This window comes from Bos indicus x Bos taurus, chromosome 6 (assembly GCF_003369695.1).
Source record: "Bos indicus x Bos taurus breed Angus x Brahman F1 hybrid chromosome 6, Bos_hybrid_MaternalHap_v2.0, whole genome shotgun sequence".
NCBI classification, from domain to species: domain Eukaryota; kingdom Metazoa; phylum Chordata; class Mammalia; order Artiodactyla; family Bovidae; genus Bos; species Bos indicus x Bos taurus.
In genome coordinates, this window is record NC_040081.1 from 31,016,990 (window position 1) to 31,044,279 (window position 27,290).

Sequence of the window (27,290 nt, forward strand, 5' to 3'; positions counted from 1 at the left end):
TTCAAATCACACGATATAATTGTAGCATGATTGCAAATTTATTCATGCTACAATTTGGGTGTACAAAAAAATACAGCATTTCTCTAGAACGTAATTGATTTTCCTAAGGAGGAATGGGCCTGCTGAGCAGTGGGAACCAAACTAAAATTAGCTCTAGGAGTTAAAATTTAATCTGCTCTAATAATTTAACATGTCTCTAGCTTCAGCTCAATTTACTTGAATGAATTACTGCATCTTCCCCATTCCTCCCGGTTCCTTTGGTCTTTTCCAAGATGGCATCAGGGTTCATGGGGGATGACATTATGTCTCCTATGTGGGTATTTGGTATGAGGGGCTGCTGGCCTCTTGCTGGTGCTTGGACCTGCCCTGGCAGAGATTCCCTGGGGCTGGGCCCAGCCCTTAGATACCGACTGGTGACTGCTGCTAAAGTCAGCCAAGGCGTGTGTGTGTGTGTGTGTGTGTGTGTGTGCACGCGCATGCATGCGCGCATGCACGCTCAATCATGTCCAACTCTTTGTGACCCCCCCCATGAACTGCAGCCCACCAGGTTCCTTTGTCCATGGGATTCTCCAGGCAAGAATACTGGAGTGCTGCCATTCTCTTCTCCAGGGGATCTTTCCAAATGAGGGACTGAACCCGTGTCTCCCGCATTGTGGGCAGATTCTTTATCACTGAGCCACCAGGGAAGCGTGTTGAGTCTGTTAAACTTGGCTAACGTCTTTCTCAGCTTCTCTAGGGTTTGTAGCCTCCTCCCTACTCACCCAGCCTCTGACATGCTATAGCCTTTCTCAGCTTCTACCCTTTTCTTCACCCAGCCCCTGACTATTCTGTAGTCCTTTAGACAACTACTTTAGTGTCACCTTGTCATCACTGGGGGTGCCAAGGGTGGTCTATGTGCTCTTCCTTAACTTATCTCCCACATGGGAGGAAGGGAGGCCTGGGAATGAAGGTGGAACTTCCGCTGTCTCCTGACAGTGTGGCCGTGGCATCTCACACATCTGAGGTCTTCTCTGTTGGTGCAGAACCCGATGGGCCCAGGGAGCACCCCTAAGAAACACAGGGTGGGACGGATGCTCAAGATGGACGGGATATGTGTACAAATAGCTGATTCTTGTTGTTGTACAGCAGAAACTAGCTATGTTTGTACAGCTATGACAAACCTAGACAGCATATTAAAAAGCAGAGACATTACTTTGCTGACAAAGGTCTGTATAGTTGAAGCTATGGTTTTTCCAGTAGTCATGTATGGATGTGAGAGTTGGACTATAAAGAAAGCTGAATGCCAAAGAATTGATGCTTTTGAACTGTGGTGTTGGAGAAGATTCCTGAGTCCCTTGGACTGCAATGAGATCAAACCAGTAAATCCTAAAGGAAATCAATCCTGAATATTCACTGGAAGGACTGATGCTAAAGTTGAAGCTCCAATACTTTGGCCACCTGATGCGAAGAACTGACTCATTGGAAAAGACCCTGATGCTGGGAAAGATTGAAGGTGGGAGGAGAAGGGGATGACAGAGGATGAGATAGTTGGATGGCATCACTGACTCAACGGACATGAATTTGAGCAAACTCCGGGAGTTGGTGATGGACAGGGAGGCCTGGCTTTTTGTAGTCCATGGGATCGCAGAGTCGGACACGACTGAGCGATTGAACTAAACTGACAGCAGAAACGGATACAATATTGTAAAGCAATTATACTCCAATTAAAAAATTTTTAAAAATGAATGTTTTGAACGAAAAATAAGAAAACTCTAATGGGAAGAGAAGTATCAAGCCCTCTACTCTTGTGCCTTTTAATCTACCAGATGTCTGTCTCTCCACTTGCCCATTTCCTTTCCCTTCCCTTTCCCTCTCTTGGAAACCCCCGGCCAGAAGAGGTACAGATTCCCTGGATATTCTTCTTATCCCCCAGGACTAAAATTTTCTTGGTGTTTCACCATAGTAAAAGGGAGTTTTAGCTACATAATGATAGAAACTCTTTGATCTATACCTCTAGGCATTTCCTCAATTTGCAAGTACTGAGGCAACTCAGAGATAGGGATTGGTGAGGATGAAAATACATCTTTTAATATCTCAAAACATTTATTTGTTACATACTTTGAGTTTGATGTAACCAAATTAAAAATACACTTAGGAGTCTCTTAGTAATGTTAATGTTATTTATCACTGAGAAAGAAATTTGGGACTAACTGAAAAAAAAAAGTATTTTTTTGACACAGCAAGTACATCTGTTTTGACCTGGAAAAGGTGGCACTAGTGGTAAAGAATCCATCTGCCAATGCAGGAGATGCAAGAGAAGTGAGTTTGATCCCTGGGTCAGGAAGATCCTCTGGAGTAGGAAATGGCAACCCGCTCCAGGATTCTTTTCTTGCCTGGAAAATCCCACGGACAGAGGAGTCTGGTGAGCTACAGTCCATAGTCCATGGGGTCCCAAAGAGTCATACACATACACACACACACACACACACACACGCGCGCGCGCACACACACACACACACACACACACACACACTAAACCATTTGCTGCGTGTTCACAAATTTTTCCTCTCTATGGATACTGAGAAAGAATTAACAATAGCATGCAGAGGATTTTCAAAAAATAGGAGCTCAAAAGGTTTCTCATTCATCCATCTCTTCTTTAGTTATGGTTTTGGAAAATGTAGGTGAACTTGGACTAAAGCCAAAACACTTATCAAAGACTCAGATTTAGCATTCGATTAAGTGGAGTGACCCTCTGATTGGCATGTTTGTTATCACTATTTAAAGATCAGAGTTGTAAAAACAAATTCAACTTCCCATGAATCAGACATTAGTTGATTTTTTTTAAAGTAAAATCTCTAAACGATCAGTTAGGAGTATTAGATACAACAAATATTTATTGATAACATTTAATAGCTCAGTAATACCAATAGCCTAAAGGAGGCTATTGGAAGGATTTCTTTTGTTTAATTTGAACTTTATTAACTAGTTCTTCCAGTTAGTTGAATTAAATGCCAGTTGCTTATTCAATCCACTGAGATGGCCTAAAATCATAGACGGGAATACAGCATTTCAAATGAATTCACAAATATCCCCTTTCAGAGCAGGGGTTGGGGCTTCTCAGGTGGCCCAGAGGTAAAATCTACCTGCCAATGCAGGAGACACAAGAGACGTGGGTTCAATCTCTGTGTCAGGATGACCCCCTGCAGTAGGAGATGGCAACCTACTCCAGTATTGTTGCCTGGAGAATTCCATGGACGAGGAGCCTTGTGGGCTCCATGGGGTTGCAGAGTCGGACATGACTGCATATGCATGCAGAGCAGGGATCAGCAAAACTTTTGTGTTAGGGGCGGGATAGTTAATGCTTTAGACTTTGCTACTCAACAGTGCCTTTGTAGTTTCAGAAACAGACCCAAGACAGGTTTGGCTTGATGGTTCTAATTGCTGACTGCTTTAGAAACCCCATAGCAAATAACTCCATGAAGTCAACAAGTTTCCACTTCACTGATGAAGATGTTGAAGTTCAGAGGGCTTAAATGCTTTGGCCAAAGTCACATCATTAGAAAGCATCAGAGTCCGTTTTAATACCAGAGTTTTTGACTCATTCCATTTCTTTAGACTGTATATTTACATATGAGAATAAGTGGTAATACTTGCTGTTAATACATGTGTGTCTTTAAATGAATACAGAGCTATCGTGTATTGATTTTGTATTCCACCCCGTTGAGAAAGAATTCAAGTGAATTTTGGATATCCCTGGTTTTCTGATTATCCTAAAACATACATGTGAACATTTATCCTGAGACTGGGACCACACAGGTTCCAAGACTGACTGCCTTAATTATTCAAGATCATGTAGTATTTGTTGACTGAGTCAACATTTGCTGATTAATCTTTCAGGCAACTGGAGCAACTGAAGTCAAAGAGATATGAACAGATATTATACCACTAAAAGAAACACCAGGGAAGTGACCATGATTAACGAAGAATGGGAAAGACAACTGAATGAGGCAGAAAAGGTGTTGCCTCTTTTAATCAAAAGATATAAAAATGCTTTTTAATTATTCATGACTAGAAATACTGTAAACTAATTAGAATTTTTTTCAGCATTGGTAAAGAGTTACTACAGACAATAAATGAGAATTAAAGCTTGACCAGAAGGGCTCAGGGCCATGAGATCACATTTAACTCCTGCCCAGTGAGGTGAAGTGACCTGCCCACCTCTCCACTACAGGGCCGAGTCAACAGGGCTGGATTTAATCACAAGCTCAGTTATTGCTGAAGACTGCTGCATATCAGAGACCTGCATAAAAAGAGAAGTTTCCTGTCTTGGTTCAAACCTGTTATCTTACTTTCTAATTTGAAGAGTGTAATTTGATAAAATCTTTAATTGGTCAGATCTGGTTTTCTTATTAAGAAAGCAGTGTTCATATCCTTATGTAGTAACTAAGGCATCCATTTCTCTGTGTATGGGAAATAAAGTGTAAATTCATCCAGAAGACCTATTTTCCAAAGGAACAACAATAATAAACGCATGCACAAGGCTGCAAAGTTTATAAAGCACTTAGCAAAAACATTGCCTATCATTTGATTTACTTAAAATAACTTTGTGAGGAATTATAGTGACTGATTGAATGATTGATTGATCCCTCCCCCCGCCTTACTCCTTATTCTTTCTAAGGCCTTCAGAAGTCTGATGCTATTAACTTCTCATTTTAAAACTGAGGAGATTGAGACTAAGAGGTGAAGAAAATTTCCTAAGGTTGCAGGGCTGGTAAGTGATGCAGCCAGCTCTCAAACTCGGGTCTTCTGACTTCTGCATGGTTTTTGAATTTGCTGTCAAGATTTCTGGCATCCCTAAAGAAAACCTGTATAATTGGAAGCTGCCTCTTGATTTCCGGGCACTTTATTAGCTGAGGATTTGACTACTCAAGTGCCTTGGATAACATGTATTCCATTGTATCCATTAACAAACATTACAGTTTGTGTAACACATCCTGTTGTCCCAAGAGAGCTCCATGAATATCACATGAGTTCATTAATCTCTCTGTGATTAGAATAAACGTCAGATGAATTCATTATCATGAGGCACTTCAGGGACTTTGCCAATGTTATCAAAACGAGGCAGTGTGTTCAAAATAAGTAAGTCCTTACTCATAAGTCAACATGTTGTGAAGTTTCTATTTATGTTAGGCAAACTTCTGTGGTCATTAACTCATTGAAAATTTTCCTTAAACAATAGCCTACCAAGGGTATAATACTTATTGAATAACATTTAACTGTTTTTAAAACTGCATTTTAAGCTTTAGCACTTAAAATAATTTTATGTTCCTGTACTGATGAGATTTTTGTGGTGGCTAAGAATAATCATACTTTATAGACATGCTATTTGGTTGAAGATGAACCTTAAAGTTGACATATATGATGCTCATTAAAATCGCTTTCTCTAGGTAGAGTCATCTCCTCCCACCTCAAGTCTTGCACTGTCTAAGGGGGCAAAACCAGTCTTGTTCACAGAGAAGCAATTGCTTGAAAAATCAAATTAGTAACATGATGGATCTCAAGACTTTGGTGACTAGTGAACTTTAATTATTATATATTTTATGTGTTTATGCTGGCAGTAAAAGTCAAGCACTCATTACAGAAATGGCAGACATGATCTTTCATAAAATGAGTGCTGGGCGGCAAATGAATAGATAATCAGGATAATGAAAGCAAGCCAGAAAGACGTTGGAGAGCTGAAAAGACCCTTGACAATGGCTCCCACTGAGATAGAGGGCATAATTGCAATTGGAAAGAGAACACTTTGGGTGATCTTTTAAAATGTCAGCATCATCCTTAAGCTCAATGTGATATTTAGGTTATAGGGTAAAGGGGAAAAATTCTTTCATTCTGCAGTGAGAAACTGGCAGTGATCATCTCTGCTTACAGTCGCTCTTCAGGCAATAAAAAATCTTCTCATCCAGACCTTTCAAATGCTTGTTTATGAAAAAGGGTCATAAAGTCAAACTTATTTTGCTTAGTGTATTGTATACATTTCATGAATATTTTCATGTCTTTGAGTCTGACAACTAAACCTTAAATTAAGTGGGATCTTGATATTTGCATTGTGTATAAAAAGATAAAGCTGTGATATGTTTCTTTGGCATAGCCTAGGAGACAGAAGATGACGGAAAAGGAAACTTTTGACCAAGCAAACATTTTCATGAATATTTTCATAAACATTGAAGTTTTTGTAAGTTGAATAACAACTTAAATATATAGAAGTAAGTTGTTTTTCTAAGACCTGTTTTAGTAGTAGGTACTTTAATAACTGGCACTTCCTTGGTAGCTCAGATGGTAAAGAATCTGCCTGCAATGCAGGAGACCTGGGTTCAATTCCTGGGTTGGAAAGATCCCTTGGAGAAGGGAATGGCTACCCATGCTAGTTCTTTTATGATGCTTAACTTAGAGGCAATGGCACCCCACTCCAGTACTCTTGTCTGGAAAATCCCATTGATGGAGGAGCCTGGTGGGCTGCAGTCCATGGGGTCACTAAGAGTCGGACACGACTGAGCAACTTCACTTTCACTTTTCACTTTCATGCATTGGAGAAGGAAATGGCAACCCACTCCAGTATTCTTGCCTGGAGAATCTCAGGGACCGTCTATGGGGTCGCACAGAGTCGGACACGAGTTAGCAGCAGCAGCAGCAACTTAGAGGTTGTATATTGACATATACTTAAAAATCCTCAAGGTATATTTGTATTAAAGTTGGTGGATAAATTCAGCATATAAAATTCTCAGCTAAGAATTAGATCATTGATAAAAGTACAACTTAAAAAAACTAATTTTACTACATTTTGCCCATATTTTCATAGATGGAAAGTCTAAAGGATTAAAACTTATTCAAACTTTATAGGTGTATTGTGTTATATTTAGCATTATTCCAGCTTTCCAGGAAATTGCTTCAATTTTTTAAAGTAGAAAGCATTCAGATAGTTGTGTAACATAAAGTTTTCTCAAAAGACTAGAACCACAGAAAAATAATAAGGCTCTCCATTTTAAACATTTTAGAGAGTGAATTCTACTTTCTAACTTCTTTCTATCAGGAGCCTGAACATGCTATATTTCTATAAATGGGGGAAAAATAAAAGCCCAAGCTGTTTCTTGGATGATTATCTGCAATTACACGACTGTATGATTGAGCTGCAGAGTGATTATGTGTTCCCAAAGGGCAGTGTGGTGAAAGACACTGTGAAAAAGGGTCACCAAAGCTTGGTGTTGGAATCATGGGCACCGTGGGGACAACCTTTTGGGTCAGTGTTGTCTAGGAGGTCTCATAATGAAACCTACCTTAAAGGTGCCTTGATCTGGGACTTGTAGCCTTCAGAACCACGAGAAATAAGCTTCTGCTGATCAAGCAACCCAGTGCGTGGTATTTTGTTACAGCAGCCTGGGCAGACTAATACACATGGATTGTGGAACACCGCACAGTAGCAAGAGTCATGTTTCAGACTATGACTGTCACTTAAGAACAACTCTCTTATTTAGCTGCTCTTCCAGTTCTGGAATGTCTGCCCTTTTTCCTTCTGAATCATGTTTGGGATCAAACTGTTCTCAGTCTCAGAACCTGCAGAATTTATGCTGCTGCTTCTCTCCCTATCAGATGTTTTAAAACATCTTACATACAAATATCTTTCTTCTTTAAGATATCACTTTATAATTTGCAGAACACTTCTACTGTCATTACTTTGTTTTTATTACACAGCCCACAAATTAAAACAAACAAATCCTCAATCATTTACTTTATTAAATAAAGTTTTTTATTTATAAACCTCTATCAATGTAACTCTTATCTTGTGAAATTTCTGTGTATGGGGGGGTTATAGCCATATAAAAATATTTGCAAATAAAAGTAGTGTAAACAAGTGTAAGGGAGATATTTAAAGAAGTGAAATTGTTTCAAGTAAATCACATATGATCATCGTTATGACAAAATTGAGAAAAACGGAGAAACTACCTAAAACTGACTATAGATCATTATTCAACACAGGATCTCTAAAACCTTTATTTTGAATCCTAATAGCTAGTTTTACTTTAGTTGGTGGTAGCCAATTTTCATTCAAAGTGTAATATGGTCAGATGTGTGGCATTTGTTTTTAGGCGAATACTAAATACTTACTCTTTGGGCACATGTTAATAAATAAGAACATACATTTTAAATACTTGGATTTAAAGAATACTTAGATTCCTTAAGTAGTTTTAGGATAAGTCTTATTTGAATAGATGACTGCTGTCTTTTTTTTTTTTTATGAGGCAGCAGAGATACTCTGATGTAAATGGTAATTTATAAAAAAATTACATAATATGCTATGTAGCAGTGAGACTCTAATTCTGTGCAGAAAGGATAATTGATGTGTTACTGCTCTATTTCACAATTTAGTTTTCCCACGCATGGGAGATATGCTGGGAATTAGTCTATTCCATCTTCTTAATGAGACTTATCTATTACCTCAGATAATGTATCTATTTTCATCAACCAGCAGGACTAACTGCTTACTGGAGTGAAGTTTTCAGCAGTTATTAGAAAGAAAATTTGCCAATAGATATAAAGTCTATCTTTCCACAAGTCTAGGTGTCTAGATAAAATGAAATGGGCTGTATATGCCGCTGCTGTGATAGGGAGGTGGACACCCACAGCTCCCGTGCAAGCTCATGAGAGCTGCTTGTTATTTTCCATAATAGCAAGAGCTTTATGCAGACAATGTTTACTCACTTAATGATATTATGGGAGGCTTCAATAACTAAGGGAAGAGGCTTGATAAAAATTGAGTGTCATTCAATTCTGATAACAATTGTGAGAGGGACTGTGTGGCTGGTCTCTTCAGGCAAAAAGAGGTTTTGTAATATCATGCATATGTAACGTACTAAATGGAAGCATTTGCAAAGCCTGCTATTTCTCTACCCTAAACCTGACATAATCAACCTTTCATATCTATTCTAAATCCAATTAGAAATGAAAGCAACCTAGCTAAGTGGGGATGTGAGATATTTCTAAGATCCTTGATGAATGATCATGGGGTACAATTTACCCATGTTTGGATAGCCCGTTATATTTTTCAGCAACTAAATTCATCAGAATATTGGCAGATTGTGAAGATTCTTTACCAATACTGGATTCTATGCTGTGTCTATTCACTTCTAGGTGAATAAAAAGGATAAAACCCTATGATAAAGGGATCACCAAGCTAAAACTCAAGCTATATAGTTCACTGGAAGTAATGGCATTCCACATACAATAAAGAGGCACACTCCATAGCAACAAGGGTACTGTGAGGAACAGATCCACTCTATGGTTATTTACACCCTTGTTGGCTTACTTTCTAGGAGAGGCTACACTCTACAAGGCTAAAGGAAGGGTGCTTTGAAGTGATTTTCCTGGAGTCATAACAGAAACAGAGCATTTGTGCACATCTCTAGTTCTCACAGTGAGGCATGACCTGCACCATGAATCAGATGAAATTAAGATCTAAGAATTGCTTCCAGAGTCCTTGTTACATTAAACACCACATACCTCTCAGTGAGTCTCAGTGGTGGTTTACAGAGCCCTGGAGATCCCCCAGGACCTTTCGTACATGAGAATTAGTCTAAGATGCATGAACAAGATAAGCTGGTTTTGGGGTCAGCATCTCAGGTAGAGTGCAGAAGAAAGAGGAGCAAGGATGTTACCTATTCTTGTCACTCATCATTACCGAAGATCACAGGGCAGAGTTCCTAGGTTTCTGAATTTTCTTGTTAATATTTGGATTCTCTTTTCTTTCAGCTCTGGGCAAAGGCTGCCTGTAAACATGCAGATAGGAAGGGGGGCAAACAATATCCTAAGAGAGGATACCTAATAAATTATGGCAATGAGTTCCAGCATCCTCTTGAGATCAGTGGTAACTATTCAGTCTCTCCTGTCATCTCCTTTCACCCCATGCTGGTCTTATCACTTTTATTTACAGATAAGATTCCTGTAACAAGCTGAGGATACCAACACACTAGGTGTTTCAGTGGGCACAAATAAGTGGATGATATGAATTCTAACTCCAAAACTATTTGCAAATATGCAGGTGTGTGAAAAGCATAGACATAGTACATAATTGGTGATCAAAGAGAAGTTAAAGAATGACAGTGACATAGAGATAAGGGTTTAGGACATGTGAAGGAAGGGAAACAATTTCTGGGCTGAGATTTCTGGAAGGCAGGAGTGTAGCAGTTGAAAGTATGAGTATTAGGGTTAGACAAACGAGTGGAATCCTCATTTCATTACCTCTTGTGTTGGTACTGGCAAAGTGATATGACCTCTCTGAGCTTCAGTTTTTCTAATGAAATAACTCCAATCTTAAGTTGTATTGTCTATGCAAAGTGCTCAGCATGTCATCTGACATGTATTAAGCTCTCGACACAGGGTAGCTGTCTTAATCATTACAGACTCCTGTGAGCCTCCATGATGACATTGTGGAGTCCACCTGCTCCAGGTGTCCACTTTGCCTTTTCAGAACTGAGCACCGACACGGACAGGGACTAAGTCCAAACCGCAGGGCTGCTTAGGGTCCAATGCCCATTCTGATCTTTTAACCAAGAAAAGAAGCAGAATGCTCAAGTGTGGAGTATTGAGACTGTGGGTGACAAAGCAGGCAGCTGTGAAAAGCCTAGGAAAATAGGAAGGTGGTGAGGGAGACAGCATGAAGCTTTCAGGAGGCCAAGCCAGGGGTCAGAGGCCCTGTGGAGACAGCAAGTTCAGTCTCAGTTTCAGGGTCATCATTCACTATGTTCTTAACCATGTTTCTACCAACCTCTCATTGACCTGGTTTTAGTTTGAGGGACAGAATATGATTTGGGGTGAGGACACTTTCATTTCAATAGAACTAGATCACTCCCTAGGTCTCTTGTCAAGTTGAGACTGAGGGGGCCACTGAAGGCCATCACCGTGTAGCAAATTCACAGCTGCACAGGGAGCAACATAGTAAATCATCGTCCTTCCCACGAAGGCTGCCATCAATAATACCACAGGAGCCTTTCCCCCCAAGAACCAATAACTGCCTGGAACTGTGGGAGGCCCATTACAGCACTGAGAATTTGATGTGGAAAAATGAGAGGAATAAAATAGTTCGCTCACCAAAAAGAAAAATACATGAAAAGCAACACCAACATGAGTTTAATTATTAAGTCTTATTCTCACCCTTAGGGAGTTCATATATTCAGATGCCAGCCACAGAGCAACAGAGAGCACAATGGGGAGATTTGTTGTTATTTATGAGAATCTGAATCCTAGACATTTCATAAGATCAGTTTTTTAGGTTTTATACTAGCAGGAAGAAACCAAATTGTCAATTGATACTCAGAATTCACAATACTTGATCTTATTGTTAGTAATATTAGAAATGTGCCTGTATTCGCAATGCCAGTCAATTTTCATTTGTATAAACTTTTGGGGGCTTGAAAAGTATGACCTTAGCCAAGGTGTAAACTGGACTTGGAAATTCAGTAAGAAATATTGCAAAATTGGAGAAGGAAATGGCAACCCACTCCAGTATTCTCGCCTGGAAAATCCCATGGACAGAGGAGCCTCTTAGGCTGCAATCAATGGGGTCGTGAAGAGTTGGACACGACTGAGTGACTTCACTTTCACTTTTCTTCACTGTTTTCGTATGGTTAGGCTGCAGTAGACCCTCCAGAAACACTTGTTGAATAAAGAATTAAATGATTTTAAAAAAAGAAATATTGCAACATAATAGACCCTCAGCTTAATTCAGCTTTAGTTATCCCTGTAACACATCCCCACGGCAATTCTTCCAATCTTCTCCATATGTTTCCAAGTGTGCTTAGTCACTCAGTCATGTCTGACTCTTTGTGACCCCATGGACTGCAGCCTACCAGGCTCCTCTGTCCATGGGGATTCTCCAGGCAAGAATACTGGAGTGGGGTGCCATGCCCTTCTCCAGGGGACCTTCCCAACTCAAGGACTGAACCCAGGTCTGCTGCATTGAGGGCAGATTCTTTATCATCTGAGCTACCAGGAAAGCCCCCATTTGTGTCCAATCCTTTACCAAATTTACCTGTCTCATTCTCAGTTGAGGACTTTATTTCCTATTTTATTGAGAAGGTTAAGCCACTGGGTAGAAAGATTCTCATGACTTATAAGTAACATCACTCCTGCTTCATTCTGACTCTTAGAAAGTGTCCCCATTCCAGTCTAGGCTATTTTTAACAGAAAGCCTTAATGTCCACCTCTATGTGACTGAATTCTAGGGATTCCTCACTTGGATGAGCATTAAATCACTTGCATTTCCTTGGCTACAAACCAGATTTCTTTTTTTTTTTTTAAGATTTTTTTTCTTAATACCATTTGTGAAGTCTTTATTGAATTTGTTACAGCATCCTTTCTGTTTTATGTCTTGGTTTTTGGCTACAAGGCGTGTGAGATCTTAGCTCCTTGACCAGGGATCGAATTCGCACTTAACCACCAGGGAAGTCCTCAAACCAGAGATTCTGATTTACTCATTCAGGGCTGGGATCTAGGAATCAATATTTCTAAACAGCACTCTCCTCAGGAGATTCCACATAATCATGCTGGCTTGGGGGAAATCACTGATTTATCTGTCGTTTGAACTCTCTGTAGACGTGCTTACGATTTTTAAGGACTCTTGTTAAAGTGATTTGTTTTACTTCTTCCAAACGACTGCAAGTTCCCCAGTTCAGGTGGTTGTGTCTTGGGGATTTTTGTGTGCTTGGCAATACTTTTCACTGTAGTTTGCTCATTGTTGTTTAGTCTCTAAGTCATGTCTAACTCTTTGCAATGCCATGGACGATAGCCCGCAAGGCTCCTTTGTCCGTGGGATTTTCCAGGCAAGAATACTGGCACAGGTAGCCATTTCCTTCTCCAGAGGATCTTCTTGAAGCAGGGATGGAACCCACATCTCCTGTATTGGCAGGCAGGTTCTTTACCACTGAGCCACCAGGCATAGGATGCATCAACCAATATGTTGAGGAAAAGGTAAAATTTAGGGAGGAAAACTATAGAATATGTGGTTACCAGGTGGCTGCAGGCAGTAATAATAGTAACAGCCTCTCACATTTATTGAGGACCCACCTCTTGACTTGCCATGTTCACTTTACAGTGATTCACTTACATAAGTTTCAAAACCATTCTCTGAGGTTGTTACCGACTTTATGTTCATTTCTGGATATTAAGAAACCCAGAACAGGCAAGTGGAGTACTTTTTGTAAGGTCATACAGCTTAAAGACTGTTGTTTTGGGGTTTACTTTTGGAAGGGGGATGGGAAAATATACAGCCTGTAGAAATAGAATCTTTTAGAGGTTCATTGAAGAACCATGACTTAGGGAATTCCCTGGTGGTCTAGTGGTTAGGACTTGGCACTTTCACTGCTATGGCCCGGGTTCAATCCCTGGTCAGGGGACTGAGATCTGGCAAGCTATGCAGAAAAAACAAAAACAAAAACACACCCAAACCATGACTTAATTCTGTAGAAGGAGGTGAGCTCACTTTGGCAAATGTGATCAAAGAGAATGTTATAAAGGAGGTGGTTATTTGAACTGAAGCTCCAAGTTGTTGATACATACAGCAAGAGTACACAGCATTTCAGGAGAAGGAACAGCACCCTGGAAGCATGCTGGTGCTAGGATAGTAGCTTCTGCCTGCCTCTCTGGTCCATTCTTCATTTGGAGGAGGCTCAGAGCCACTCCCTCCTCACCCCCTTCCCCCTCATTTACTTGATTCCAAGAGCGAGAAGAAAAGAGAGACGGTTGACAGGCCAGCTCTTTGGAGCATGGAAACTAACAGTGACTATTATCCTAGCAGTCACTAAACTTTCATCTTCCCCCTTGAAAATCATCTCAACCACACCTCTCCCTCCTTTCTGATCCATATCTTATTTTGTAAAGGATGATTTCCTCATCTTGCAACTTTGATGAGCTGTCTTCTAATTTGGCCAAACCTCTGAAAGCCCTGTATCATAGAGGAAACTAGTACATTTTGAATAATACCAAAGTGCAAATTTAAAATAAAACTGAAATGATATTAAAAATCTCACCAATCTATCTCTGTCTCTCTCTCTCACACACACACACAATTAAGGAAAAGTACAAGGTTGGCAACCCTGCCTCTACCCACTTTATTTAATCCACCTAACAGAAGGAAGAAAACTGTCAGCAAAGGGAATATTTTGAGTTGAGGCCAAGTGTGACTGGAGCTGAAACACACTTTATCCAATAGTTGCTCTGGTTTACTTAACATTCATTACTTGGCAAGAACTCTTGACAACTACAATGAAATATGAAGATACAATAAATTTATCACAGTGGCTTATGCTTTCCTTTGGGCTTTTTCTTTAACATGACAGAAAAGTAAACAAAACAAAAACCTCAAAGAAGTAATTCAGGACTCTGGCTCACCTTGTATCCTTCTCTCTGTCAGGTTCTACATTATGTCAGACCTTGCAAGCAGTAGAATGGGTCATTTGACACACATTGAAATTATTTTGGGGGATTAAAAAATGATGGAAATGGAAAAACCATAGGACATTTTGAAGGAAGTATGATTGCTATCTTATGAACATGACTTAAAAAAAAAAAAATCTTCGTTTAGATGTTTATAATCATTTAACGCCTTTAGGCAGTTTTCTCCCAGGCAGAAGTGGCTCCAGAATCCTGTTCAGAGACAAGTTCCAACTAATTACAACTGGCCTCCTCAGTGCTCCCCAAGGAGTAATCTGGATGATGGAGAGAGGCTCTTGCTCCAAACTTCCATTCTGCCTTTCAGTTTGTAGAGTCTTACAGACTCTAAAATATTCTATTGATGTTGCTTTTCACAGCGGTAATTTACACTTAAAAAAATCCCACAAACAAATGAACTGTTAACCACACTTATAATTAGGATGCAGGCCCATGACACTCTTTATGTACATCAGTTACCAAGTTCTTAGGTGACAGCTCATGCTAGATACAGACCCTCACAGCATCTCTATAGTGTCTCAACTCAGACTTCAGAAGAAACTCAACTACTGTTTTGGTGAAATTGTGATTCATTCATAGATCATCTTTTCTTGATGGCAAATAAATGATGCTCTTGGTTATAATACTTTCTATACTTACTGATTTCTCTAAACATTCATGACAATTTTTAAGTTGTTAGACATCATACACCCAAGAAAACCTATCAATCCAGTAACCAACATAAGCAAACAGTCTTTTCTATAGAGTAGAAGACATTTCCTTTGCAGCCTGAAAAGCAATACTTACCTCATGGTAACACTGTGAACATTAATAAAGTTTCTCAATTTTTTGAATTTTTTAGGACAAATGATTTCAAATAGCAGATAGCCTTTAGTAATTTTACACTTGATAATATAACAAATTAACTTTGATTTTTAGTATGCAATTTCTCTGAATGACTTAAAACATTTTACATATAACACTCTATTTAAAAAACAGATATGTAGAGCAATTTTTTGGTATATAAGGTGAATAGTCTTTACAGAAAGAGTAAGACAAGTCAAACAAAGGGTGATTATCCACTTTTTCCAAAGTACTTTATATGGCATAAAGTTCATTTAACAAGTAATCACTGAGCAGTTACTACATGCCAAGTACTAAGCTGGGAACAACAACAGGCAATGAAAGATGGTCCCTGCCCTCACCAAGCATACAGCCTCATGGCCAGGGGAGACTGGCGTTAACTGAATAGTCACACAAACCTAACATTGCGGCTGAGAGAAGAGCTACACATGGGAGTCATTTGTGGAGTCGATAATGACTTGCTCAGAGATTCCAGGGGTTAGAAGGAGATATATATTTTAGAGTAGTCTTCCCAGTCTTTAACAAATTGATTGCTTTCATAGTTAAACAGAGCAGAATGGAAGAAAAAGTTATTTACAGACAGAGGCATTTTTTGGCTCCCTACTGAATTACATATGCTTTTAAACAACTGCTTTTGACTTTACTTCAGTGGAATAACAGGACTTTGGATACATCTATCAAAAAGTGTTATGAGTGTTATGATCAGATCTAATGGATATCATGTCAGAGTTGCTTTTTTTCCTTTTTTAAGGATTATGTACCTTTTGTGAGATACAGCTCGAGAAGGACAGACTCTTGTCTTACATAATCCACACACATATACACACACACAAACAAGGTAAGAGTGCAAAAGAATCTCTTCTATGCCCTTGTGAAAAATCTGGGACTTTTTGCCAACATTTGCATCAATCAAAGAGCATTACTTTCTTAGGCAATTTTCAAGTGAGAAACAGAATTGATCAAATCAAATAACAACAATGAATATAACCACTAGACCAAAAGTCCATTTTAATCACTAGACTAAGCAAATGAAATAGCCTCATTATGTAACAGAAAAGGTCTGAAGAGAAAATTTTAGTTGAAAATGATCTATTGTAATATACTTCACTGATTGGTTTAAATAATGTTCACCACAAATGCAAAGCAAAGTTGTCATGACTACCATGGGGGGAGCAAAATTTGCTACTCCAAAATGTCTCCTTAGTGTGCAGATTATTTCCCTTTGAAAACAATCAAGGCCCAAAAGACTCAGGAAAAAACTTTGACTGTCCCCATAACTGCATACAAAAATTTAGATAGAGGGTCTGTTTCTGGGATATACCTATTACCAGAGACATCTGCAAAGAATACAGGCTGGCAGGGCCTCAGGAGATCAGTCCACTGGGTCCCATTTATTGTCTTTGCAAGGCTCAGCTCACATTTGTTTACCAAATATTTGCCTTTCTATTTTCTTTTTTTTATTATGTGCTGAACAATTTACATTATTTAATCTTCACAACTACCTTATGCATCTGCTGTACTGTTATCCCATTTTACACATAAAGAAACTAAGGCTTAGAGGTTAACTGGTTTGCTAATGTTTGCAAGACTGGTGAGAAGGGAGCCAGTATTTGAACTCAGGTCTGTATGAGCCCAGAGGTTTGACTCTTTTTTTTTTTTTTTTACTTTACAATATTGTATTGGTTTTTGCCATACACGCTTTTCTATTTTCATGTGAATTGACTTCTTCCCCTTTGCAGTCCCAAACAATTACCTACAATGTCCTCTTTTTGTAGTGAAGGGGAAGATTTCAGCCATTTTTGTGATTCACTCAGGTTTTTCTGTGTTTCTCCCAGGTATACACGTCATTAAGCTTTTCGGGTGATTTTGTTATGTTAATCTAATCCATGTCAATTTAATTCTTAGACCAGCTAGAAGAACCTAGAAGGGCTGAGGGAAATTTCTTCCTCTCCTGACACTACCAAAATGTGTTGAGTCTTTTTCATTCTTTTTTTTTTTTTCTTTATATCTTGGTAGTCTGTAAATCCAGCAGTGAAAACATACCTTGATACAACTGTTCCTGAGACAATTGCAACTCAAATGAAAAACCTGAGGTTCAAGAATCTGTAGAAAACAAAATGTTTATTAGGGAATTTCTGGTGGTGCAGCGGTAAAGAATGCGCCTGTAATGCAGGAGCCTCCATTCGACCCCTGGGTCAGGAAGATCCCCTGGAGAAGGAATAGGCTACCCAGTCCATTCTTCTTGCCTGGGACATCCCATGGACAGAGGAGCCTGGAGGGCTACAGTCCATGGGGTGGCAAGAATTGGACATGATTCTTTTTTGGTTTAGTGAGTAAACCACCACCACCACCAAAATGCACACTGGCCTATACGTGTTGGGACAGTTGGCTATTCTACCTTGTGGCTACTATTTAATCAAGTCATCCGAGGAACCCAGCTAGGGTTCCGCACATAAGGCATGGAGCAAAGCATTCTTATGCCAGGGCTTTATGTGACTGGTTGTAGCAATACAGCTCTTGAAGAGCAGCCACTGCATTGTATTCACTTGTGGGGCTATTTCCTAGAGTAAGCACTACGCATTTTGTTGCAAACTGTTAAGTGAATACTCAGCAAATCCCCCTTTCCACAAGAAAATAATTTTTATGACCTATGAACTTCATGATATTGCTTGCCCTTTATTCTTTCTCAATTTAGACATTAGCTTTTAGAATATACAAAAGACATGGAGGATTTTCCGGTCCTTTCGCACAAGATCACCTGCTGCTCACTACACTTGCTGTAGCAGAGACCACTCGAGGTACCCCCATTATGTTAGCCCTCGCACCCATGCGTGCATGCTCAGGCTCTTCAGTCGTGTCCCACTCTTTGCAACTCTATGGACCATAGCCCACAAGGCTCTTCTGTCCATGGGATTTCCCAGGCAAGAATACTGGAGTGAGTTGCCATGCCCTCCTCCAGGGCATCTTCCCAACCTAGGGACTGAACTGGCATCTCTTCTGCATCTCTTACATCTGCTGCATTGGCAGGTGGGTTCTTTACCAGTAGTGCTACCTGGGAGGCCCATGTTAGCCCTTACTGAGCATTTATTCTCTCCACCCATCTAACCTACAGATAAGTTCTTTCTCCTTTTCTCTTTCTTACTTAATCAAATTCTGAAAATGATTGCCCTGTAGCTAAAGTTGTATCAATATTATGCATTGAGGTAAACTGATGTTTACCTCTCCAAGACAACACTTCCCTACACTCCTTTCCTGAGAGCATTCTTCATTCCAGAAAGAAGGTCACAGAAGATAACCTTGAGGGCCACCAGAACTTGTTCTGGAATCACTTGACACCAGCCGTAATGATCTCAATGCCCCCCAGGAGGAGAAGAAGAAGAAGAATGCAAGAGTACATCAGCCCCCATCCTTACCTACAGCCCTATTTTCCACCCTAAAACTGTAAGACCTCTTCTAGCTTCACAGTCTTGAGAAGGAGAGCACAGTCTTGAGAGCTCTAGCCTGCTGTGTCCCTCTTTTGCCTGACAAAGTATTAAAGCTACTCGTTTTTACTCCTCCAAAGCTCTCTCTCTCTGCATTTCTATTTGGCACTGCTGAACAGAGGCAGAGCTTTTCTCAGTATTTCTATTGGGGTTTCTTTTCAGAGCTGACAGGACCAATCAAGGTCTTGCTGTCAGTGCAGGGGAGACTAACCTAACTGGGGACCGACCGTGCCAGCGCGTCCACTAACAATCACTGTTTAATGTTTTTCTTTTCTTTGCTGAAAGAAGAGTTAGCTCTGTCAGGAACAATGCAAAGGAAAAAAGAAAAACAACATATACAGCTAAAGCAATTGCAATTTTCATCTTCACTATAATTGAAAATACAATTGTTTTCTTTTTAAAACAATACATTTAGTTGAATAGTTGAATGTGGCTCCATGTTTAGCTTCTGAGTCAACACAAAAAGAGAAGCTCAGATTGGCTTAGCCTGTGTTTTATACTTTTTTTTTTTTTTTTTTAAGATCAAGTGCAAATTTAAAGGGAAGTTCCTTTCCCAAGCTTCCCAACCTGTGGTTTCCATTCACAGACTAAGGGGTCACCCACCGTTCTTTGGTAACCTCACCCTCAAAAGAGATCGTATCCTCACTGACATGAACAAAGTGTCATATACTGTTACAAATGTGCATCTGCTGTGTAATCTGCTTTGTTGAAACGAGGAAATTAGAGTTCTGGGGCTGAGGAATGTATTCAATAACTAGGAGGCAACATTTTCCCTCTTATTGAATTGACTTCTGCTCTGTTTTTCTCTAAGCCTTCTAAAATCTGCTGTGGTTTACTAAAGCAGATGGCCTTCAAATTGTTTACAACACCAACAATAAAATTCTTGATGTGAAATTTAGTTTTTGTAGGTTTTTTCCCCCAGAAAATTTACATTGGATCAAACAGTTGGCTGTGAAAAAATAATGATGATGACAACAATGGAAATTACTATAGCTTAGTACTACTCAGCACTTCTATGATGTTAGACTTTATGCTGCTTTACATATGTTATTTATTTTCATTCCCAGAAAACCCTATGAAAAAGTATATTTGAAATTATATATCCAATTTACAGATGAAGGGATGGAGGCGCAGAGAAGTTAGGGAGTTTAGTCTATGAGGGCAGGGCTTGGTCTTGTCTGTTGCTAGTGTCTTGAACACCACTTGGCACTTGCTGGGCATAAACACTCAATATATATTCATAAAGGGGCTTCCTTGATGGTTTAGTGGTAAATAATCTGCCTGACATGCAGGAGACACAGGAGAAATAGGTTTGATCCCTGAGTCAGGAAGATCCCCTGGAGAAGGAAATGGCAACTTATTCCAGTATTCTTGCCTGGATAATGCTATGGACAAAGGAGTCTGGCGAGCTACAGTCCTTGGAGTCACAGAGAGTCAGACACGACTGAGTGACTGAACACACATACATTCATAAACTGTATGAATGAACAAATTCATACCTGGGACATATATTAGGGAGATTCAGGAAGGACTGAGTGATGAAACTGATGATGATAAAATGAATAATAGCTTAAAATGATAAGAGTAGTAATAAAGGAGGACAGATAGAGGAGATTAAAATGATTCTTAATCAGTAGTTTTTTGGATTGACTGCTCATCAGCATCACCTGGGGATTTTTTTTTTAAAGTTCATCTGGAGATTTTTTTAATGGAATACTTTCATGCTGTAAGGAAAAAAAAAAAAAAACACTATAAAAAGAAATGTATACATAAAAAAGTAAAAGTTCTACATTTCCTTTGCTTTCTTTCCCAAACTTATTTCTCAGTTTTGACTTTATTAACAGTTCAATGTGTAACTTTTATAAACCTATACATGAATATGTACACACCAGAAGCACTTTTTATACTTAAGAAGATCATATGAAAAAGCTGTTATATGATTTGCTTTTTAAAACTGAAGAATACTGTATGTCTTGGACATCTGCCAAAGTCAGTGTTTCATTCAACTGAACAGACATGCCATGGTTTACTTAAAGTTTCCTATTGCTGGACATCCAAATGGTTTTTTAAAGTATAAACAAAGCTGTAGTAAGACTCCTTGTATCTATATCTTTCTACGTGTGTTCAAGTACATTACTAGGATAAATTTCTAGGAGTAAAATTACTAGGTCTTAGGGAAAAAAGGTTAACACCCATTGCTAACTCCTTCCAAAAAAACTGTAGCAATTTACTTGAGAAACTTTAAAAAAATATAGTCTCCCTGGGCCCATATCCATGTTCACTGAAACAAAACCTTGGTAAGTAGAGCCTGAGTATCTTTATATATTTTAAAGTTTTCCAGGTGAAATCGGTCAGGTGTGAGAACCACTGATCTAGATCATTCTCTTCTTTTTGGGCAAAGTGTGGGTGAGATGGAAACTAAAGTAAGCCTTAACATGCAGAAGAAGTTAGTTGAAATTATAAAATCACTAAATTATCAGCAATTTATATTTCCATTGCTTCCAAATATTTTATCTTAATTCAGCATTATGACTACTCCTTTTAGGTAAGTAGAACAGAAAGAAAAATGAACTGAAGCTCTAAAAACTTAAGCTTCCACAAACAAAAAATGATAGAACCAAGACTAAAATTCAGGTCCTTAGAATAGGAAATTTCTCCCCTTGCTCCCTCCCATTAAACTATATAGCAAAGTGAATTATGACTGTATTGTTCTGTCCTGTTAGAAATCTATGCATGCTAACCCTGGGAAATGAGATGTCTGATTTTAAGACAGTTCAGGCATCACCTGTAGACCTTGAGACAACCAGTCGTCTGATAGTAGCATAAATAATAAACATCTATATCTATACATTTTGTCTCAAAAGATCTGAGGCTGGGACTATAGCCAGACTGACCCTGAATAACATCTCTAAAAGTCTTTATCTTAAAGAAAAGTGATTGGGACAATGGAAGTAGCCAAAGGAGACGGCTGCTCTAAGTGGGTTAGAGAAGTGAGTCTCACCCAAAGGTAGACAGTGGAGAGGCTAGTTCTCAACAGTTTCTCAAGGTTTTGCTTGGTAGGGCTGCTGCCTAAGCTCTGAAGTAAATATTTCAGTGAATAAAGCTTCAATCAAGAGTCACACAGAGTGAAGTAAGTCAGGAAGTGAAACAAATATCCTATATTAACACATGCATGTGGGAGCTAGAGAAATGGTCCTGATGGACCCATTTGCGGGCAGGAATAAAGACACAGACATACGGAATAGACTTGTGGACACAGAGGGGGAAGGAGAGGGTGGGACAAATTAAGAGAGCAGCATGGACATATACACTCTAGAATGTGTAAAACAGATAGTTAGTGGGAAGCAGCAGTATAGCACAAGGAGTTCAGCTTGGTACTCTGTGCTGTCCTTGAGGGGTAGGGTAGGGTGGTGGGCGGGAGGCTCAAGAGGAAGGGGATATATGTATACATATAACTGATTCATTTTCTTGTACAGCAGAAACTAACACAACATTGTAAAGCAATTATACTCCAATTTTTTAAAAAGTAACTTAAAACCTACCTCTCAAGAAAATTTCTGCTGTAACAGAAGGTAGGATGACATCTTCATGAAGGTGAACTTTATAGAGTTATTATGATTATTAAATGTAATAGTGAATATGATAATGGATTTTATTACCAGCATTTATAACATATCAGAATTAGGAGAGTAATCAGGTCAACTGAGATGCAGGCTTGCAGCTAGGCAGAAGAGGAGGGAACTAATATTTGTTATGCTCTTGGCATTTATTAGGCATTATGACTTTGCGAAGAGTTGACTCATTGAAAAAGACTCTGATGCTGGGAGGGATTGGGGGCAGGAGGAGAAGAGGACGCAGAGGATGAGATGGCTGGATGGCATTACGACTCGATGGACGTGGGTCTGGGTGAACTCCGGGAGTTGGTGATGGACAGGGAGGCCTGGCGTGCTGCGATTCACGGGGTCGCAGAGTTGGACACGACTGAGTGACTGTACTGAACTGAACTGAACTGATGACTTCTGCTCTCTGACGGTCCTGGCTAGGGCAAGGAGACCAGGGCAGACTATGGCAGAGAAATAAGTGGATATAGCCAAGGGAAAATCAGAGGTGTTCCTGTTGTGTCAAACAGGCCAGGGTCGGAGGCAATTATCAACATGTTTCCTATGGGGTCAATTTCCTGAAATACCTTTGCTTCTAGGGGCTGCTCACTTTGCAGGGTGGGGTGGGAGAAGTGGTAACATTTTAGGGAAGAGTGACTACTTTTCCTCCAAATTAGGAGTCATCCAAAGCATGTGCTTTGTATCAAGTCGAGGAAGGTTAAGTGACCAGACTGGAGACAGCATGTCTAATTTATTACTCCTTAAAATTGGGATAATCTCAACTTTTTTTCCTGTTTAGGTTTAGGCAGAGAATAAGTTCTCTTCACTCTTTGCTTGGCTAGTATCTATTAAATTTTTAGCTTTCAGCTCAAGGCTCTTCTGTTAGAGATTCCACCTGAAACTATTGATAAATATCAACAAAGCAAGTCATATGGCCATATCAACGGGACTGGGATACATTATCTTTCATCAGAGATATAAACAGAATATTGATAAAATTAATCCAGTTTACAACAATTAAACTTCAAGAAGACTATAAAGAAGAATGAATCTGTCAAGTTTCTCTGCTTTTTGTTGGAATTACATGGACTAAGTGTAGAAACAGTGGCTTTATGCTGATGAGAAACTTGATTTTGTATGCATATATATTTCAGTGAATGAAAATGAAGACCAAAATAAGTATTACTGGAAAATTCAGTTTTCTTGAGAGAGAAAAATCTTTCAAAACAAGGGCCAATGGAAGAAACATTAATAAAAGTGCCTTTACAGGGTGAAAATTTCTATTATCTAGCTAAATAACCTGAAACATTTGATTAATGTTTAACATGCTAATGGAAATTCAAACATTTTAAATGTGACCTTCTGGTGATAATACCATTTGTGTTTTTTTCTAATTCAAACATAGTGGTGGAGATTTAAGATGTAGAAGGTAGGATCTTGGCAATCCATTCTGTCCCCTATATCTAAATATAGAATATACATGTAGAGAGAGCATATATATCGAAGGTTATTGAAAGTCATTTGATAAAATCTTTGGTATCTTAAAATAATTCTTTGTGGAAATTTGCAGACAGAGATAACTTGTCACGAAGCCTTTATTTTACTTGGAAAGATAATTACAGTCATAATAGCATCACTATAAAGGAAAAGGAAATAACATTTTTCAAGCTTTTACTATGACCCCATGTACAAAATTCTCCAAATAATGTTAAGAAATTACACTATTATCTCCATTTTACAGCTAAGGATCATTAGGTGCTGAGAAATTATAAATGTGCCTAAAGCCACACAGGATGGTAAGTGGCAGGGCAAGAATACTACCCCAAATTTGTCTGACTCCAAAGATCAATCCATTACCTCAATGATGACAGTGATCTGGTGGCCCTCCTAAGTTCCCTAAATCAAAGTTCATCCACAGTCTCAGTTTTTGAGCTCATTAATATATTTTTTTAAGCAAATCTGAGCAATAATTGGGCTTCCCAGGTGGCAGCAAAGAATGTGGTAAAGAATCCATCTGCAAATGCAGGGGATGTAAGAGACCTGGGTTCGATCCCTGGGATGGGAAGATCTTCTAGAGGAAGGCATGGAAACCTACTCCAGTATTGATGCCTCGAGAATCCCATGGACAGAGGAGCCTGGCAGGCTGTGATCCATGGAGTTTCAAAGAGTCAGATACTACTGAATCAACTTAGCATGCACGCAAGGGTAATAATAAGGACCCAACCTATAGGTTTACCATAAACACAACCTAAAAATTAGAGCTATTCTCTTTGGGCTCCTATTTCTCTTAGATTTAATATAAATCTAAACTACTAAAGAAAAAATTCAATATCCTTTGCGTTGGCAGAGAGTATCAAGTGAAAGGGGAGAGTGAAATCCATGCTTATTTTAGAAGCCCCATTGCTGCTGCTGCTGCTAAGTTGCTTCAGTCGTGTCCGACTCTGTGCGACCCCATAGACGGCAGCCCACCAGGCTCCCCCGTCCCTGGGATTCTCCAGGCAAGAACACTGGAGTGGGTTGCCATTTCCTTCTCCAATGCATGAAAGTGAAAAGTCAAAGTGAAGTCGCTCAGTCGTGTCCGACCCTCAGCGACCCCATGGCCTGCAGCCTACCAGGCTCCTCCATCCATGGGATTTTCCAGGCAAGAGTACTGGAGTGGGGTGCCATCGCCTTCTCAGACTACCTCAAATTTTGAATGCCTACCAAGATAACTTTCAGGAGCCTAATAAAGGTGAATCAAACTGCAATTTGAGCAGGACTAACTCCTGCAAAACAGTATACAGAGGCAGCATGATGAATGGGAATTAAGGCATTTTGACTCCGGAACCAGAATTCAAATGTCTGGGTCTACAATCATCGGCTGTGTGGCTTTGGACAAACAGCTTTTCTGCTCTGATTTCCTCATTTGCAAGATGAATAAACACATTCCCTGGAATTGTTAAAAGGAGTATAAGAGTTAATATTTATAACATTTATAGGGTGCCTAGGGCAGTGTGTTAGCACAAGAGTAAATGCTGGTTTTGGTCTTGAAGAATAAACAACATTTCTCTTAGGTCATGCTCACTGATTTATTATTTATTGAGTAACTACTATATGCTAGGGGCTTCCCCGGTGGCCCAGTGGTAAAGAATCTGCCACAACGCAGGAGACACAGGATATGAGGGTTCAATCCCTGGGTCAGGAAGATCTTCTGGAGGACGGCATGGCAACCCACTCCAGTATTCTTGACTGGAGAATCTCATGGACAGAGGAACCTGGTGGGCTGCAGTCATGGGGTCACAAAGAGTCAGACGCAACTGCAACAACTGAGCATGCACTATATGCTAATCGTTGCTATACAATGTTATACAATAACTTTGGCCAAAACAGGAAAGCTCAGGAACCTCTAAGAAAGGTCATTTTTGAAAGTACTATATAAGTGTGTTTAACAAACAGCATTTTCCCCCAGAAAACTAATGCCTTTTATTTTTTTTTTTTGAAACAGAAATATGATTTCAGCACTCAGATTATTCTAAACTGAGAGATGGTTTTACTTCTCTTTCTTTTCCCCATTCTTGGTGGAGTTGGTTCTCTCGAGGCGCAGTGCACGAAACACAAGCAATATGTCAGCGGATATCATTGTCAACAACAAAAAAGATAGAAAAGGAAATGTTTACTGTTCCTCTATATTTAGCAGAGAACAAGAAACACGTTTTAGGTTTTCACTATGGTGGACTAGTGGGTTGCCCCATCCTGACTGTGTTTTTACCAAATGAATTAATATAGAAGAAAGCAGTATTCTATCGACCAGGCAGTGCCAACATTGCCATGAAGAAAATGTGCTCATATTCTCTAAAAGGACCTATCATTTAATGCTTTTCATATTTTAAATCATAATTTGATCTGGGAACATTTTCACCGTTTTTATAAAAAACCCAGTCTATGTATATTAATGCAAATTAAAGTACATTTCCCAAGGAAGCAATATTAGATTTTCTGTATCTAGGACTCCATATTTAGGAAACAGAAGGACTTAAATAAATTGTTGGTGATTTTATTTCTTCTTCCAACAGATTTGGCCGCCAAATGAAAAAAAAAAAGTAAATTGTTGGTTGTACACATGCCGCTTTTTTCAGGTTATCTTAAGTTTTGGAGTTTGAAGTGATGACAGAAGGGGGAAAATTCCGTTTGATTAACTAAAGCCCGACACTACTAGGAAACACTGGACAAACAGTGATTCCTTTGTGTAATCTGATGAATACTGAGAGAAATGGTAGCTTTGTACACTGATTCGATTAACTTAGTGTGAGAACAATATTCTTTTTCCTCTGGTCTTCATTTATTTTTTCCTCCCAAACTCATCATTCACCCTTTGCCTCTCACTGAGCCAGCGGCCCTGGTCTCTGATTTGACAATCAATGCTTGTGATTTGACAGTGCATCTTAGTCTCAAGATGACAGGTAGGGGGGTATCTCATGAACTCAAACTCGATTGGTGTTTTCAAAAGTTATACACATACCTGCATATCGCAGCATCATTGTATTCAGTACTTGGATGACTGCACTTCAAAATGAGTTGGTGGCAAAGATTTATTTATTGATGTTTAGTGTTGCTTTTTAGCCATACAAAAGTTTTTATTCAAAGCTTCACATTTATTCTGCTATCTTCCAAAGGAGGAAAGTTTCTTTGTCAGGGCAAAAATTAATTGTTGGCAATGTTTTTTGTTGAACTTTCTCTGAAGTTTGCCTTAAAAAAAGATTTAAAATAAACCTCCTGTAGAGCATCCTGACATCTTTATTTGTTACAATTTGTTTTCCTACTAGCCTGATACACTCCCACACCAAGATAAATAAGATCAGGCCACAGCCTGTTGTCTGGGCTGTCAGTGACAGGATTCTCCAAGTTTATC

General features: G+C 39.3%; 1 protein-coding gene and 1 non-coding gene across 4 annotated transcripts in view; one reads left to right on the forward strand and one right to left on the reverse strand.

Annotated features, from left to right (window-relative positions):
* Window positions 1-27,290, reverse strand: part of GRID2 (glutamate ionotropic receptor delta type subunit 2) — a 1,644,075-nt gene that overhangs the window by 54,300 nt on the left and 1,562,485 nt on the right. The gene's annotated exons all lie outside the window — the stretch shown is intronic.
* On the forward strand, window positions 13,353-13,424 carry TRNAE-UUC. The gene has a single exon. It is a non-coding gene; the product is annotated as a tRNA-Glu (tRNA).